Source organism: Mauremys mutica, chromosome 1 (genome assembly GCF_020497125.1).
Source record: "Mauremys mutica isolate MM-2020 ecotype Southern chromosome 1, ASM2049712v1, whole genome shotgun sequence".
NCBI classification, from domain to species: Eukaryota; Metazoa; Chordata; order Testudines; family Geoemydidae; genus Mauremys; species Mauremys mutica.
The window spans coordinates 244,166,419-244,185,417 of record NC_059072.1 but is presented as its reverse complement, the minus strand read 5'-3'; the positions used below and the strand labels follow the sequence as shown (position 1 = coordinate 244,185,417).

At 42.5% G+C, this 18,999-nt stretch overlaps 1 long non-coding RNA gene across 1 annotated transcript in view; it reads left to right on the top strand.

Annotated features, from left to right (window-relative positions):
- The first annotated feature begins 7,991 nt into the window (after positions 1-7,991).
- Positions 7,992-18,999, top strand: part of LOC123363718 — a 45,828-nt gene continuing 34,820 nt past the window's right edge. The window contains exon 1 of the long non-coding RNA XR_006576872.1: positions 7,992-8,140. This is a non-coding gene — a long non-coding RNA (uncharacterized LOC123363718). The remainder of the gene's footprint in view (positions 8,141-18,999) is intronic.

Here is an 18,999-nt window from a genome sequence, read left to right as displayed (position 1 = left end):
TTTTCCAACTTGCATTACTTTGCACTTATCAACAGTGAATTTCATCAGCCATTTTGTTGCCCACTCACCCACTTTTGAGAGCTTCCTCTGTAACTCCTAGCAGTCTGCTTTGAACTTAACTATCTTGCATAGTTTTGTATCATCTGCAGAATTTGCCACCTTACCATTTGCGCCCTATTCCAGATAATTTATGAATGTGTTAAACAGGTCCCAGTACAGATCCTTGGGAACCCTGCCGCTCACATCTCTTCATTGTGAAAACTGATTATTGTTCCTGCTCTCTGTTTCCTGTCTTTTAACCAATTACTGATCCATGAGAGGAACTTCCCTCTTATTCCATGGCTATTTAGTGGCCCCACTACCTGTTTGGCAGATTTCCTGCTTCTGATGTAACTTAAAAAAATATTGTTAGTTTTAGCATCTTTAGCAAGTTGTTTCTCCAGTTTTTTTGGCCTGCCTTATATATACACTCCTTCCTATTTTCCTCATTAGGATTTAACTTCCAATTTTAAAGGATTCCTTTTGTGCCTCTAATGGTGTCCATTACTCTGCTGTTTAACCATGGTGGCATTCGTTTGGTCTTCCTACTCTTTTTTATTTGGGTATACATTTAGTCTGAGCCTATATTATGGTGTTTTTAAACAGTCTCCATGCTGCTTGCAGACCTTTTATCCTTGTTACTGCTCTTTTTAATTTGTGTCTAAGTAGTGTCCTCATTCTTGTGTAGTTCCCCTTTTTAAAGTAAATGTTACTGTGGTGGTTTTTTGTTTTTGTTTGTATTTCTCCCTGGAACAAGGATACTAAATTTAATTACATTATAGTCACTATTACCAACTGGTTCAGATGTAGTGGCCACTTGGACTAGATCCTGTGCTCCACCTAGGACTAAATCAAGAATTGCCTCACCCCTTGTGGATTCCAGGACTAGCTGTTCCAAGAAGAAGTCTTCTAAAATTTTTATCTCTGCAACATGCCCTGAGGTGACATTAAACCAGTCAACATGGGGATCGTTGAAATTACCCATTACTATTAAGTTTTCTGGTTCTGTAGCCTCTTTAACCTCCCTTAGCATTTCACAGTCACTATCACCATTCTGGTCAGGTGGTCAGTAGTATATCATACTAACTAGGTGACTATTGCAAGGAACAGACACTGAAGCCAAGTACACCAAAGATCATGTCAACATGTTTCCAGTTATGCCATCCACAGAGCTTAACATCTTTTTGAATGGCCGTGGCTGGCACACGATACAAAGTCAGTGTATTTAGGGGTTACACTAGATCACATACTCACATACAAATGCCATCTCACTAAAGTAGCTGAAAAGACCAAGAGCCGAAACACTTCTGAACAAACTGGTAGGGAGCCAATATGCAAACACTGCACAGTTCAGGGCTTGTTCTCTGCTACTCAGGTGGAGAATACTGTGTCTCACTTTGGTTAAACTCTGCACCATTAGACTAGTAGACATGAGAATTATCTCGGGCGCACCAAAGCCAACAAAACTTGCCTGGTCACCAGGCCTTGCCAATATTCCTCTGTCTAACATCTGGCATCAGAATGCAGCCAACCAACTGATCAGCCAGGTACAGCAAATGATACACAATGTTCAGCAATCCTATCTGGACAGTGCTGTTCACTCTCCATCCAGCTAACAACATCATCAGCTTGCTGTAGTGGGCAGACTGGGAGAGAGCCTCTGCCATGACCAGGAACTCCCACACTATCACGGTGACCTAGCTCTGGGCTCTCACACCACCTCTGGAGCCAGCTTAATAGGTTCAAGTGCGGCATGGTTCACTGTGGCAAGACTGACCTTACCAGGGGCATCCAGGGCAGCCCACTATGCATCTGTGGTGCTGTGGAGGATGCGGCACATATACTGGATGGTTGCTCTTCTCATGTTGGGCTCCCATGAGGTCTTCCCAAGCTGAACACTGTTGACTCAGAGGCCACTGACTGGCTCAAGACTATTAAGCTGTTTTATTTTGTGTTTTTAAACCCCCCCCCCCACACACAATTAAAAAATGAAGTCCCCATTCAACAAACAGAACACATAGCACTTAAAGGGCAGTGCCACTGCAAGCTTCCCTGCCCTTGTGTTCACCTATGACCTGGAAGGAGAAGTTCTAAGGGTGAGGAAGATAAAGAGGTAAAAAAATACAATGGTTTCCTTGCTATAAAAAGCATTATGGCCATGAATTTTTTGCCAGCTCATCTGATAAGACACTAAATATTGCTTAACAAAAAGAGATTTGCTCTTTTTATAAAGAGATTATCCATTAACTATTGAGGAAAAATGTTAATTAATTTAAGTACTATAATTCCAAATTTGCATACCTTTATGGAAAACTTGTTCTTGCTGTAACTGCATATATCCATCTAGAATACAAAATCCCAGTTAGCACTTATAAGTTCTGTTTGTGTAATGTTGGAGATAAGATTTTTCTGAGGCAGTGTAACATGGATAGCTTCATTCTGAACAGATTCTCATTTCAGATTCAGTTTGAAAACTTACTATAAAAATATACTGTTGACCTCAAATAATATTAGAGGGTCTCGAGGAGCACAAAATAATACATGCCATTATTAAAGACACTACCCCATTGTGTCCTGATTTCAAAGGCCATGTAAACTAAGGCAGACTAAAGGTATCCCTGCTAAACAACCAGTGTGGTCACTGGACGATTGAGGTGCTAAAGGAGCACTCAAGGACAATAAGGCCATTGCGGAGAAACTAAATGAATTCTTTGCATCGGTCTTCACTGCTGAGGATGTGAGGGAGATTCCCAAACCCGAGCCATTCTTTTTAGGTGACAGATCTGAGGAATTGTCCCAGATTGAGGTATCATTAGAGGAGGTTTTGGACCAAATTAATAAATTAAATAGAAATAAGTGACCAGGACCAGATGGTATTCAACCAAGAGTTCTGAAGGAACTCAAATGTGAAATTGCAGAACTACTAACTGTAGTCTGTAACCTATCATTTAAATCAGCTTCTGTACCAGATAACTGGAGGATAGCTAATGTGACGCCAGTTTTTAAAAAGGGCTCCAGAGGTGATCCCGACAATTATAGGCCTGTAAGCCTGACTTCAGTACTGGGCAAACTAGTTGAAACTATAATAAAGAACAATATTGTCAAACATATAGATGAACATAATTTGTTGAGGAAGAGTCAACATGGTTTTAGTAAAGGGAAATCATGCCTCACCAATCTACTACGATTCTTTGAGGGGGTCAACAAACATGTGGACCAAGAAGATCCAGTGGATATAGTGTATTTAGATTTTCAGAAAGCCTTTGACAAGGTCGCTTAGCAAAGGCTCTTATGCAAAGTAAGCTGCCACAGGGTAAGAGGGAAGTTCCTCTCCTGGATTGATAACTGGTTAAAAGATAGGAAACAAAGGGTGGGTATAAATGGTCAGTTTTCAGAATGGAGAAAGGTAAATAGTGGTGTCCCCCAGGAGTCTGTTCTGGGACCAGTCCTATTTAAGATATTCATAAATGATCTGGAAAAAGGGGTAAACAGTGAGGTGGCAAAATTTGCAGATGATATCACATTACTAAAGATAGTTAAGACCCAGGCAGACTGCAAAGAGCTACAAAAGGATCTCTCAAAACTAGGTGACTGGGCAACAAAATGGCAGATGAAACTGAATGTTGATAAATGCAAAGTAGTGCACATTGGAAAGCATAATCCCAACTATACATATAAAATGATGGAGTCTAAATTAGCTGTTACCACTCAAGAAAGAGATCTTGGAGTCATTGTGGATAGTTCTCTGAAAACATCCACTCAATGTGCAGCGGCAGTCAAAAAAGTGAACAGAATGCTGGGAATAATTAAGAGATAGATAATAAGACAGAAATAAGATTGAAGTCTATAAAATCATGACTGATGTAGAGAAAGTAGATAAGGAAATGCTGTTTACTACTTCTCATAACACAAGAGATAGGGTCACCAAATTAAATTAGTAGGCAGCAGGTTTAGAACAAATAAAAAGAAGTATTTCTTCTCACAACACACAGTCAACCTGTGGAACTCATTGTCAGGGGATGTTGTGAAGGCCAAGACTATAACAGGGTTCAAAAAAGAACTAGATAAATTCATGGAGGATAGGTCCATCAATGGCTATTAGTCAGGATGAGCAGGAATAGTGTCCCTAGCCTCTGTTTGCCAGAATCTGTGAGTGGGCAAGAGGGGATGGATCACTTGATGATTACCTGTTCCGTTCTTTTCATCTGGGGCACCTGGCACTGGCCACTGTTGGAAGACAGGATACTGGGCTAGATGGACCTTTGGTCTGACCCAGGAGGGCCATTCTTATGTTCCAACCAGTAGGATTGCAGTTTGTGCACAAACTGAGGAGAAGGAGGATAAGCAGGGAAAGGGAGAAGAAAGTCATAATTAAAGATGGTCAACGACTAAGATTTTTTGTTTTATAAAATTCAAGCCAGGTTTGGTTGAGACTCAGGACCCATTTGACCAGAAACCATAAAGCTCAAGAAGATGGAGTAGGGTTTGAATGATTCACTTTTAGTTCATTCCTTGTTACAATCCTACTACACAGATGTACTATTCACTGGGTGGTGGCAGCAGATGAAGAGGGATAAAAGAACAGAGAAAAAGAAGGGTTGAGGTCACCTTTGTTATTAATTCCCTCAGAAGCAGAATAGTTCAGTGGCTCAGGCACTGGACTGGGAGTCAGGAGACCTGCATTCTATTCCTGGCTCTGTCACAGACCTCCTGTGAAATTTTAGGTAAGACACGTCCGATCTCAGTGACTATTTCCTCATTTGTAAAATGTTGATACTGACACCAGAAAAGAAGCACTGTGTAAAAGCTAAGTATTATTTAAAAGTGTGGATTGATTTGAGTTCTAGAAACTGATGGGGGAAGGAGTGTCATGGCTCTCCTCGCTTCCCCCGAATTGGAGTGGGGGGGAAATCAAGTTTTGTAGCAACATGTTTCTAATATCAATGTTTGCCCTTAAAAAGCCCTAGTTCTGGTATTCATGTGGGACATTTAGTGCATGGGGATTATTTTCTCTTTTGCCCCAGTGTTTTCAACACATGGGAGTTGCAGTAGCTTCACCAAAACACTCTTGTTTTTGTCAGACTCCTCTACCAAAGTCAAAGGATGCCGACACAAACTATTTCAGTATTTAAAATCTATATAGCTTTGCCAGCTTGGCAATGGGCTGTGATTTAGCATGCTAAGTAGGCTGGAGCTCACTGATATTTAACAGCCTCAGCACAGTAGCTATTTCCCTTTAATTACAGAATCACCATGGCTACATTAAACACCAGATGCTTCTTGTTATATTTCAGTTCCAGTTCACTTTAGTTAACGCTCTGACTAGCACATCTGGACTGTAACTCTTTTTTCCTTGTAACCTTTCTTCAGCACAGTACTAAGGCCCAGATCTTCAAAGGTATTTAGGCTCCTAACTTCCACTGAGATCAATGGACATTAGGACCCTAAGTACTTTTGAGGATCTGGGCCCAACTCCTTATCCAGCCAAATGGAAAACAAAATGCCCAGCCAGACAGGCAAGTCTCTTTGACTAACATTGACTTTAATAGAAACACCCAGAACATTCTAAGTCCTTTCCAAACTGAAAAGAAGGCCCAGTTTCTGCCCCAAGGAGCTCACAGTATGTGTAGAGCAGGGGAAGAAGTTGCTTACTTTACCATGCTCAGACTCATATCACATTTAGTGATACTTATTTAACCTCTACAAGCAGCAAAGAATCCTGTGGCACCTTATAGACTAACAGACGTTTTGCAGCATGAGCTTTCGTGGGTGAATACCCACTTCTTCGGATGCCACGAAAGCTCATGCTGCAAAACGTCTGTTAGTCTATAAGGTGCCACAGGATTCTTTGCTGCTTCTACAGAACCAGACTAACACGGCTACCCCTCTGATTACTTGTTGTAGAGGTTAAGTATCACAGTATGGTAATGAGCTGCAGGAATTCAGGAATGAAGGGGAAAGTTCTCATGTCTGCTGTGGTTACTTAGTGCTCTTGGCCAATGCAAATAGGCTGTAAAGCTCATGTAAATGGCTACATGGGAATTCTTTCAGCAAAAGGCAGCCCTGAATGGCACAGAGCTGGGATTACAACTCTATGCCATCCTCTTCATTGCTCCTGGGCTAGGCAGCATGGCTGGGAAGAAAAGGAGTATGGTCGGAGTGTTTCTATGCTCTGACTATTCCTGATGACTGCAATGGGTCATTGGGGCCATAAACAGCCTGGCATAAATTAGAGCTCTCTTAAGGCTGCTGTAACTTACACCAGGAAACAAACTCACTTCTGCCTAGCCTCAAGATTTGGTAAGGAAAGTTGCCTTTAAAACTACCTTTGTCCACTTCTGCCCAGGTCCTGTGTTGACTGGCTGGATCTGAATGGGCGGATGCCATTAGTTTTAATTGTGATTTATTTACCAGGTAAAAGTCATTCATCTCAAAAAGATGCATTGACTGTTGTGGAGCTTACATAAAATATTTCATACCTATTAATAAAATGTCTTTCAGGGCAAGTTTGTGAGATGTAGTTTCTCTGGAACTATTTAATTTCTGTTAATATACACTGTGAGCTTGCATCTAATTCAATTTATAAAAACATCAAGTGCTGTTTAAGATGAACTCATGGATTGTTAGACGGATGCATAACCCAGATGCCTGTATAATTCCCTTCAATGTCATTAATTGGACTGACTGAATTATTATTTACATGAGGCTTCTGAATAATCTTCCGAGATGGAAGTATACTGAGTACTCATAGGGTTTTTGTTGTTGTTTTCAGCACAATAGCTTATAGGAACCTCTTAATACATTGTCTTAAGCCCTGGACCTTCATTAATATTAAATATCACAGTCTTTAAAAAAGAGAAAGAGGGGAAGGATGACTTTTTTACTCCCTTAGATATCAATACAGTTTGATGAGTGTCAGAGTCAACATTACTGAAACCAATTCAGGTTCCACTACATCACAAGTGTAACATCAAACAGCAGCAGCAGTATTGGAGTTTGGCTCACTCACAGTCTGTTTTTAATTAAATCTGTGTAACTGACCCTCCTCAGTAATCATCCCAGTTGCATGAAAAAAAATAAGTGAACCAAAACCAATCAAACACAAACCCTTAGTGCAGTAAGCCAGTTTGATTTCTAGGACAAGGTAAAATTTGTACATTCCCCCACAGTAGACCTGCAAATTCTTTTATTGGGGTATGCTAATATCAGTTCTGAAAGCTTTGCTATGCTTCTGTTTTTCATTCCTCCAGGGGCAAAGCCACTTCTGCACTCCTAGCTTGAATGGATCAAATTCAATTGGGCTAATGTCAGGTCTAACTGTTATTAATGTACCTGAACTGGGAAAGTTATTTATTTGAAAAATGGGCCCAAATTTCAATAAAGTCAGTCCCCTGGACAATAAACAAGTCTGATAAATGGAAACAAAAATGTATAGGCTGCACTTACGTTAGCTCTAAACTATTTATTTATTAATAAAGGCACACCACTACCGTTCACACATTAGATTATGGAATAGGTTCTCTTCTCATTTAGAGTGCTTGAACTCAGGTCCCCAGATATTGTAGTGAGGAGCATAATATAAAAATCAAGATTATTATTGGTATTACAGTAGCACATATACGGTCCCATGAGCTAGATGCTGTATACACACTTAGTAACAGACAGTCCTGCCTGAAAGAGTTTAAAGTTGTGTGCCGTGATCCTGCACTGAGCTCCCTACAGGCTCAGGTGTCTGCCATCTGTCTCCAGGCCTGCTTACAGGTGGGGCCCGGGTGATTTAAAAGGGCCCAGGGGGGGACCTGATTGCTGCTGCAGCTGGCAGCACAGTGGAGCTAAGGCAGGCTTCCTATCTGCCCGCTCTCTGTGCTGCTCTTGGAAGTGGCCAGAATGGCTCTTTGGCCCAGGGAGGCAAGGGGACTCTGCATGATACCCCCATCACCAGTGCTGACTCTGCAGTTCCCATTGGCTGGGAACTGCAGCCAATGGGAGATGCAGGGGTGGTACCTGTGGGCAACAGTAGGCAGAGACCCTGTGTGCTGTGTCCCCCCCTTAGGAGCTGCTGCCTGAGGAGTGTGTTGGTTGCTTTTGGGAGCCACTCAAGGTAAGTGCTGAGCCCCTGACCCCCTCCTGCACTCCAAGCCAAGAGCCTGCACCCAAACTCCCTCCCAGAGCCTCCACCTGGCACCTCCACCCCCTGCCCCACCCTGGTGAAAGTGAGAGAGGGTGGGAGAGAGGAGTGACAGAGGGAGGGGGGAATGGAGTGAGCATGGGGTGTGGACTTGGAGAAGAGGCTGGACAAGGGCATGGCCTCAGGGAAGGGGGCAGGGCAAGGTTGTTTGAGTTTGTGCAATTAGACAGTTCCCAACCCTACTGGGTGGGCATGTGGATACTCTTCCAGCACAGCCAGGGCATATGCAGCAGCACAGCTGGCAGCTCACTGGGCACCAGCCAGCGCAGGCAAAGCACTGGCCAAATGTTAGGCAGACCGAGTCTGTGTGGAAGCAGCTTGTGTGTTTGTGGGGGCCCATTGACTGTTCTGCCCTGGGGCCTGGAATTGTTGGCAGTGGGCCTGCCTGTCTCTCAGTGCAGGATGAAGCAGTAGTTACCTTAAATAAAAAAAAATGGAAGAAGGTAGCAGGTGGCAAAGCAAACAAGCAGTGTATAAGGAGACCTACTGACGGGGAGAAGACAGGGGACTTGTGATACAACTATTGGCGCTCAGGCTCCAGCCCAAACCCAGAAGTCTACACAGCAATGAAACAGCCCAACCCCAAGACTGCTGGCACAGGCCAGCTGTGGGTGTCTAGTTGCTGTGTAGACATACCCTGAGTATCACAGCTAAAAACAAGGTGGGATACAGAAAAATTATTTAAGACAAACACCCTATCACCTGTGGGTGAATACTTTTCTTAGCGTGATCACTCTATATCTGACCTCTCTGTCCTCACTGTCAAAGGACAATTGAACAACACCTTCAAAAGACAAGGCTGGGAGACTAAATTAATAACTTTGTTAGAAACCTCTGTGTAAGCCTAAAAGCTTAGTCCCTTCGCATACAGAAGTTGGTCCAATAAAAGATATCACCTCATCCACCTACTGTCTTTAATATCCTGGTACCAATGTGGCTAGAAAAACATTGCATACAATGATTGCCATGTCAATTTCTTCCTCAACTACCAGTCCTGCAAATTCAGCATTATATCATCTTGGAATGAATCTAGGCTCTTTCCTTCTGATACTTCAATCAGCAGCAATAAAGTTTCTGAAGATTATATTAGATCAGTGTTACCTGGTAAGCCCTACTGCCTCCAATAGATTTGCATAGGTATTAGTTGCTTGGCAGTCAACAATTCCACTGATGGTGCAGAAGAGTAAGAACAAATCCAGTTTCCCTCCCTCTGACACCTGGTGTTTCTGCCCAGCTAACAGGAATAAAAAGTGGTGACTTGGCTTAGCAGTTCTGAATCAATACAGACAGGAACAGATCTTCTGAGTAAGAAGCTGCCCCTTTTACACTGTTCCTTTTCAGTGTAGGAGTAGATTTAAAGTCCTACAATACTTTTTATACAGGATGTTAAGCATGGTAGAATGCCTCAACTATAAACACTCTTACTCTGAGTTTTACCTGATGCAGTATTTTAGTGTGATTTTTCATATGTGACTTGGATCCAATACCTTTATATATAAACTTGGCATCAAGCTGCTAATTGCCAAACCCATTGCATTTGGGGGTGTGATGCCAGAGAAGGAAACTTTAACTTCTGTTTAGGTGTTTTGAGATTTCACTCAGGTGGAAAAACCCTGGAACTAGTTTGCTTCACTTTCCCTGACTACCTCAGCAGCTGACTGGTGCTCTCCCAGGCTTTCAAAGTAGACCACAGCCCCCAGGTCCTTGGAAATAAAATCTAAGCAATTCGTCTGATTATCAGCCATTCTATACCTTATGTACATGCGCCCTACCAACTTCAAAAATCTTCTTTTACAAACCCTTAAAGACTAATCACATTTGATGGCCTTTTTAGGTAAGAGACATGCAAACCTTTAATTCTGGATTTCATGGAAACACTGTGATCTACTTGGTTATAGCAGTGGTCTGGGAAGCAGAGAAGTACTGAGTTCAAATTTGTGACTTAAAACGGTGACTCATTTTGTGACCTCTAGTCAGTTCCTTGCTTTCCTTATGTCTAGTTATCTACAATAGCTATAAAATTGAGTAAAACACAGAAACTTAATGAAAAACAGATGCTGCTTTTGAGCTGTGCATCTTGAAAAACAAAATAGAGAATACATACACCATTATTGTTTCAGATAATATATAGTTAGTGATGAATTCAATAATTCTTAGACCTCAGCTTATGTGGAAGTTCAAAACATAATTCTGGGTTTGACTTCTCTCACATATTGTGGTAGAACTCAGGAACAATCCTATTAAAAACTGGAGACACTGGTACAAAGGTGTTATGAGATCAGAATCAGACCCACTTTTTTTTAAATGGCAGAAAACAGCTTTTCTTTACTCCATTATAGGACATATGTAGTGTTTGTATGTGCAGAGCAAGAGGTATGCTCAGGGCTGGTGCAACCATTTAGGCGACCTAGGTGGTCGCCTGGGGCACTGGCATTTGTAGGGCGCCATTTTCTTTGGCAGCGACCATGGCGGCCGGATCTTCGGCCGCCCCATTCGCCGCCGGCATTTAGGAGAAGGGAGCTGGGGCAGGGGTGCTCGGGGAGGGCTGCCTGCAGCAAGTAAGGGGGGGGGCAGGGCGGCACGCAGGGGAACTCCCTCCCAGCTCACCCCTGCCCCATCTCCTCCCTAAGCTGATTGGCGCTGGTAGGCTGGAGAAGTGAAGCTGCCACGGAGTGCTCGGGGAGGAGGCGGGGCAGGGGTGAGCTGCTTCACTTCTCCTGCCTCCCAGGCTTGTGGCGCCAATGAGTTTAGGTGCTGCAAGCCTGGGAGGCGGGAGAAGTGAAGCAGCCATGGCATGCTCGGGGTGCTCGTGCTCGTAGCAGGGGTGAGCTGGAGGGGGGTGCCTGAGGGTGGGAGGTGGGGAGCTGCTGCAAAGGGGGGTGGTGCCTCAGGATGGAGGGGGGGGAGCTGCTGTGGGGGGATGCCTCAGGGCGGGGGTGTGGGGGGGAGAGGGCGCAAGGTGGAAGTTTCGCCTAGGGTTTGAAACATCCTTGCACCGGCCCTGCGTATGCTGTTTAATACACATAGCAGCACCACCACCACCTTTTGTTATGAGAAGTCTATGCACAACCCTCCATGATAAACTTTCAAATGCATTTCATAGCCAAAGTGCACCTGAGCCTGATGTTATGGGGACTTTAGCTCCCAATGACACTCCTGAAGCTACTGCTGCTGGTTAGAGATGGATCCAAAGATCTGGAGGAGGATCTAAATCCCCTCCGTGCACTCGATAAGATATCCAGCATATCCCCTGAACTTTGGGGAAGTTCATTCTGGGTTTAAACACTGTAAATTGGGGTTATCCCTACTTCTATCAGCTTTTGCTGCCATCATCACCATCAAAAACTAGTTGATTACTAGTGACTAAATAGTGTTAATTATGGCCTTTTTGATCTACACCTTCATACAGGAGCTCACTCTCCCAGATTCCCCACACCACATACAAGTGCCTGGCTCTGCCACCTTTAATCCCCCACCTGCAATACCATCCAACTTCAGTAGGCTGTAGCAGAAATTGAATACCTAACTGTCCTGCCCTACTCTTTGCTTGGGCAAGTTGAGTTTTACCTTTACCCTCTGGCTTCTTGGTTCACCTAAGGAGATTCCACAGCCTCCAAGATGGGTGAGGCGTCTTCTTTTAGTTTAGTTTTTAAAACTATGGCCTAATGATGTCATGTGACTCCTATCTCAGACAACCGTGTTGTGATTCATAATCCCTCTCCTTCTAACCTCTTATTTTCTCCTTTCTATTTTTGATATTGCTAACATGCTTTTGTCCAGGCCTAGCTCTCACCCATGGAAAATTGGGAACTTTTCTCTTGATGTAGAATGGCAACTATCACCTTAGGGTCTTTGATTTGCCCCAGAATCTGCTTCAGTGGCTGGTGGCACATAGTGTCTCTTTGGAAATGTTCCATTAATCACTGAAGAGGGTTTTGGATGTATCTTGGCACTGATACACATTTCTTTTGAAGTCTCCAGGCTTGTCTTCACTGCCAAATAGGTGTGTGTTTTCCTTTGAGTAACAGGCATGAGTTATTCTGAGGTACAAACACAGTGAAGATGAGGCACTCTAGTTTTAGCTGGAGCTAAACTCACTGAGGTCAATGTCAGGAAGTCAGCTGGCTCCAGGCACAGTTGCCTAGCTGGGCCCAATCAGCCTTCACTAAATGATCATACTCCTTGATTGGACAGAAGGGCCAACAGGTCTCTTAATAGGTTCCATGCCTGTAACTACACCAGAGGTGCTTTCTGGTTAGTTCTAGCTCCTGTCTATCTCTGCTTCCTGGCTCTGACCATTGTCTTATCTTCTAGCTATGACTGCTTGGTGATTCTGTTCTTGACTCCCAGCTATGACCAAGGGCTTGCCCCCCGAGCGTGCCTCTGGTTCTACCTTCTGCTCTGGCTGCTGCCTACACCTTGATGTATGATAGTCAATCCCTGGAGGAGGCATGAGACTGTTTACCTCATGGTAAAAGTAAAGTATCTGTTCTTCACTGAGTGAAAGTGGATAAAGGAGCAATTTAATATCATACTTAAGTGGGGGGGGGGGGAGGAATTACTGAACCATACTAACTGGCATGTGGGGAAAGGGCTGGAATCATTAAAATCCTGATCTGCAGATTTTAGTTAAATACCAGTCCAAGTTCTATTCATTGTGGTTTTATTTATTTATTTATTTTAAAGACACTCTAAGTTAATATGTAATTAGTTTCTTTTGTTTGGGCTAGATTTGGGATGGAAGGATTGTGGCTGGGTAGATAGTAAAAATAGTTCCCGTTACTTCTTCCAGACAAAGATAAATATCTCTAATTAGTTTAGTTTTTAATAGTTTGGAAAAATGTCCACCTGCTGAGCAGGTATGTATACATGAATTTGCCATTAATTTACACACCTTGTGCTGGCATTTCTCCTTTATATTCTGATTTTAAAATCAAAGAACACCATACAGTTATCTTTAAAGTATGAACACAGCTCAAGTTTCCAGTCTCATTGTTACCAACTGCAGCTATTAAGTCTTGATTTGTGAAAGTTAGCATCACCTGATCACCTAATTCATTTGTACAGCTAAGCCTATTTAGAGTTCACTTTTTTATGGTATCAGTGTTTTAGATTAGGCTTAAGTAAGGCACTGTCATGTTTTGATGATAAACCCTTTTTGCAGGGGTTGATACTTTATTTCATCCCAATGTAATTTCAAACATGAGTTTGGATGCAATATATTTTTCAACACAATTATTTGAATATGCTATCATCTGTTATAGTTGCAAAGCAGCAACACAACTCACTTTAAGTCTGGCAGGTGAAATAAATTTCCAGTAAATTTTTTGGTTATACAGATAGAATTTTTCAAAGAGGACTTGGGGATTTAGTGACAACTGCCATTGACATGAATGGACATTTTGTGGCCAAATACCTTTTGTCTGCTTTGAAAATCTTAACCAGATTGTTGGATTTCTGCATGGTCTGGAGATGGCTCTGAGAACAGACCAAAGCCAGTGTAAGGCAACCCTTCTCAAATCTGTAAGAGACCACAGCACCTCTTGATCAATGATAGCAAAGGCAGCTAAGAGATCCAATAAGGGTAGCTGAGATTCACACTCAGCCAGGAGCAGGTCATAATTCAGCGCCATCTGTAACTCAGGCAGGACCAGGTCTGAAGCCAGCAAGACAAGTTTATTTTAGACCTCTAAATGCTCTGAGTCATCTCAGCACAGTCTTGGCCATAATCTTAACCAAACATGGAAAATGGCCATGAAGACTGTAGTTGACAAGATTGCTCAGGCAACCATCACTTGATATTGACAAAGGGTGTATACACACATTAAGGTATCTTAAATGACCTGCCCCACAAAGGACCCATTATTTTCCACTGGCCTTCACCAGCCAGGAAGGACGTCGGTTCAAAACAGGTAATGGAATTAAGTTCTTTCAGCACATCCAAAACTTCAGGGAGCACTGCCAGCCTGAACTCCACATTTTCTGTTCTGCTATCTCAGCTGTGTATTGCTTAGTCCAAAACTGAGCATGCGTCCACTCTCTCTCTCCCTCCAAACCAACAAGAAATTCTCATTTAAGGTGGTACCTGAATGAGGTCTCCCACCCTAAAGCTATATTTGCTATAGTGTGTCCCTTTGGTATGGGAGTCCTGGGACAAATGACAGTGGGCTGCTGTACAGTATGTACTGCAAAAGCCTTGTATTCTTCACTTTTTTCAGAGTTCTGCCCATTGTGGAAATACCAGTAAACAAGGTACAGTATTGCCCTGCTACAATAATGACAAGCATTAGTTATATCTGCTTTAACAGCTGATCCTGTAGGTGAGGGAGGTGGTTGGGGGAGAGCAAATGCTACAGTTCATCCTCGTCCTGGTGGGTCAGGGGTAGAGTGTGCAAGCAAGAGACCCAGAGCATGGGGGCAAGAGGAAAGACAGCAGTTGGGGGCAAACATAATTCAATTCAATGACACTTTATCAGCATGACAAATTACCCAAGCATTGCCAATGTACGAAAAAGACTGACCCCTTGGCTGGTTGTCAGAGGCAGGTCTGACTTGCCCAGAAGTGGAATGCATCCTGTGTTTGGACTCTAGTCCTTTGTCATTACTGTCAACTCCTGATCAGGTAGCTACATAGCATGATTCCTTCTCTGCCGTCTCTCCTTTTGCCCAGGGCTGGGTGCAGCTGTTTCTCCTCTCTTTTTGATTAGATTTTTAAAAAATGATTCCTGATCATTTGAAGTCTTTCACACTCCCTTGCATTTCTGACATTGAAGTGGAAAGTGTCTCTTACAAACTAGAGGTGAGAGACGGTGAATGCTATTGGGGACACATCAGTTGGAAGTAACAGAGGAGGAGAAGGACCTCGGAGTATTGGTTGATCACAGGATGACTATGAGCTGCCAATGTGATATGGCCGTAAAAAAAGCTAATGCGGTTTTAGGATGCATCAGGCGAGGTATTTCCAGCAAAGATAAGGAGGTGTTAGTACCGTTATTCAAGGCACTGGTGAGACCTCATCTGGAATACTGTGTGCAGTTCTGGTCTCCCATGTTTAAGAAGGATGAATTCAAACTGGAACAGGTTCAGAGATGGGCTACTAGGATGATCCGAGGAATGGAAAACCTGTCTTATGAAAGGAGACTGAAAGACCTTGGCTTGTTTAGCCTAACCAAAAGAAGGTTGAAGGGGGATATGATTGCTCTTTATAAATATATCAGAGGGATTAATATTAGGGAGGGAGAGGAATTATTTAAGCTTAGTAACAATGTGGACACAAGAACAAATGGATATAAACTGGACACTAGGAAGTTTAGACTTGAAATTAGACGAAGGTTTCTAACCATTAGAGGAGTGAAGTTCTGGAACAGCCTTCCAAGGGGAGTAGTGGAGGCAAAAGACACATCTGGCTTTAAGACTAAGCTTGATAAATTTATGGAGGGGATGGTATGATGGGATAGCCTAATTCTGGCAATTAATTTGGCAATTGATCTTTGATTATCAGCAGGTAAGTATGCCCAGTGGTCTGTGATGGGATGTTAGATGGTTTGGGATCTGAGTTACTACAGAGAATTCTTTCCTGGGTGCTGGCTGGTGAGTCTTGCCCACATGCTCAGGGTTTAACTGATCGCCGTATTTGGGGTCAGGAAGGAATTTTCCTCCAGGGCAGACTGGCAGAGGCCCTGGAGGTTTTTCGCCTTCCTCTGCAGCATGGGGCACGGGTCACTTTCTGGAGGATTCTCTGCAGCTTGAGGTCTTCAAACCGCAATTTGGGGACTTCGATAACTCAGACATAGGCTAGGGGTTTGTTATAGAAGTTGATGGGTGGGATTCTGTGGCCTGCATTGTGCAGGAGGTTAGACTAGATGATCATAATGGTCCCTTCTGACCTTAAAGTATATGTCTATGTGGGTGAGAGTCTGCCTTAGTTTTGCCCATTTCCTTATTGTGAGGTAACCTGCTAGTACGATAGCTCTGTGCAAGGATATAGAGTAGTTAGCACTCTGGTTTTAATTTGCTCTTCCCAGTGACTCAGATCATGGGGGGGAGGGGTTAGGTACTGATCTAGTATTTTGAGATTTTGGGTGGGGTTGTTTGCTCCCATTGGCTGGGAGATTGGAGTTGCTGAGAGTGGTGGGGCAGGAATGATGATATAGAGACAGGATCACGTTTTCATATAGCTTTTTTATTTTTTTTTTGTCCTCCTAAATTCTGCATCATGAAAGGAGCTGCTTTGGTTGAGATAGCACTGAAGTCTATTGTTCATTTTACTGTAGATTAACAGAAGAAGATTGACCCAGTTCTACTCTGCAGCCAGTTTTTGCTGAAGTTCCCATGCAAGTAGAATATTTGTTTACAGAACTACAGCTATGGGGTTTTATCCTAATCAGCTCAGTTGTTAAAGTTGAGCCCCAGATATAGCTCCACTATTGTAGAATGGGTTGGATTATACTGCCAAATAGTTTTTATTGGCGTTTTGTAGCTATCTAATGGTTTCTTTATGGTACAGAAGGTCCACAGAGATTTACCTTGTAATATTTTTATAGCCAGTATGTGACTCCATGATACACTTATTATGAGGCCTGGTATGTAAATAGGGTGCATTCAATTTTCCATGTCTCTGTAGTGGAATTTTCCTCTGCTCTGGTTGATCTGAAGAACCGCTCTGTGTAGCTTGAAAGCTTGTCTCTCTCTCACCAACAGAAGTTGGTCCACCTCACCTACCTTGTCTTGCTAATATCCTGGGACCAACTTAGCTATAACAACACTGCATACATAATTGGTTTGGGACTTTTTCTGAACTAGTGTGTCTTTAGGGTTTTCTTCCAGGTTGACCTGTAGGGGTCTATGTACTGCAGCACACTTCTCAAAGGGATACGTTTCTTTGGAGACCATTCTGTGTAGGTAATGATCTGACACTGAACATTTGGTGAGTGACAGGCAGGCACAGAATCCTGGGGTAGAGTGGACACAGAGCACTATACACATATACATAGAGGTATGGTCATGCACATGTAAAGACCTTCATACTTCTATGCTATAAATGGAGAACATTGTGCTTTTGGGGTATTGTGGAAGAAGGAGCGTCTCGTCGTCCTCCTCCTCCTCTTTCTTTCCCTTCCCCCACAACTTCTTTGAGGGATTGCTCTTATGCTAGCTGGTTGTTTTGATGATCAGTCAGTAATAGTCTATGTACTGTAAGTGTGTATTGTTTCAAATATCTCAATGTAACCAGAAATTTAAAAGGGAATTCTTTTTTAAGCTATACACTAGGTCTGTAAACTTTGAAATGAGTTACTAAGGTATAATTTTGGCTTAGTGGAGCCCAGATCAGCTATCCCTCTCTGAGATTACCTAAAAATACACAAGGCTCCGAGGAAAAGTGAAACCTCCAAACCAAGTGAATTCTCTTGATAACACTAAAAAAAAAATAGCCCATATAGTAGAGTATTCATCTGCACTTCCATAGTTTGGTTTGTGGGTCACTCATTTGTCCATTTAGTTCAATCATTTTCAATTTGTTTGCTCCACTCCTGCATACCAACTGTTACTCCTCCCAAATTACATACAATTCAGTAAAGCTAATTCCCTTCTGAAACCATTTGCTTCACAGCAGAGCTGTAGGAACCTATTCACTTAATAGGGCTATAGGATTCTACCAATAGGTGGGTTTATTTCTTACAAACTGGTAACATACCCCCTACATGTAAGCCTCACTAAATGTTTAGTGGTTCCTAAGACTGTAAGCCATTAAATATTGACATTTGCACCTCATTATTTGATAACATTTCACCTCAAGCTGATTCCTTTAAATAGCACTTTCCCTAAGTCAAAATGTCATCAGTTTGATCTACATATTGGAGATGTATGCTGTATGTGGAAGAGGGGATGGAGAGAGAGCTATTACAGTGAAACTGGCAGTCTCTGCTATTGCATGTTTCCTTACCTACCCATTGAAAAATGTTGTCAAAGAACTGAAATAATTTGAGAAGCACAATCTTTTATAAAGATGAGCCATAAGCAGCCCCATTAAATGATTCCATGGGTTTATAATGTTCTCCATATTTCCAATATTATTCATAAAAAATAACTGAACCTGGTCCAGAGATCTATTTATTTTTGTGCCTTATTGGAATGTGATAGTTGAATATTTAAATACCATTATCTGAGAATTGGCAAGAACAAAGCAAGTTTGGGGTAAGAGCTAATTTTTGACATCTATTTGATGTGCACTTTCCTACTTTGTAGAATAAAGTCATTTAGTTACCTTCCCCATTCTGTCCTTGTTCAAACAAAGGCTTCGAGGGGAGTCTTGCCGGAGGAAGGGCTTCTGAGTTTTAACTGATCATAAAGCTATTCCTTGTGTCAGACTGAAAAAACATGCAGTTCTGCATGCAGCAATTAAATATCTCTTTCATTGTGTGAGAAACACTCCAACACTTTAGATCTAGTTTTCTCTTTATCCCTCTCCTATTATAGTAATTTAACCTTATCACCGCCTTAGGATCTGTGATGTACTCTCTCTACAAAGGAAAGGAATATGCGTCTGCTCATTGAATATGTCTTCTATAGTACCCTGTCATAGAATAAGTGGGGAATGCCTTTATCCAAACTGTGGTCCTTGCTTTGCCAGTAGAGACAGCGTGGATATGTGTATCTATGAAATCTGATTTTACAGCTGTCAGAGTACGTGCAATTTTTTTGTGCTAGTCTGCTTATTTTTCTTGAATAAAATGGTTGCACAGCCTGGGGAAGCATTCTTGAGGCACAGACAG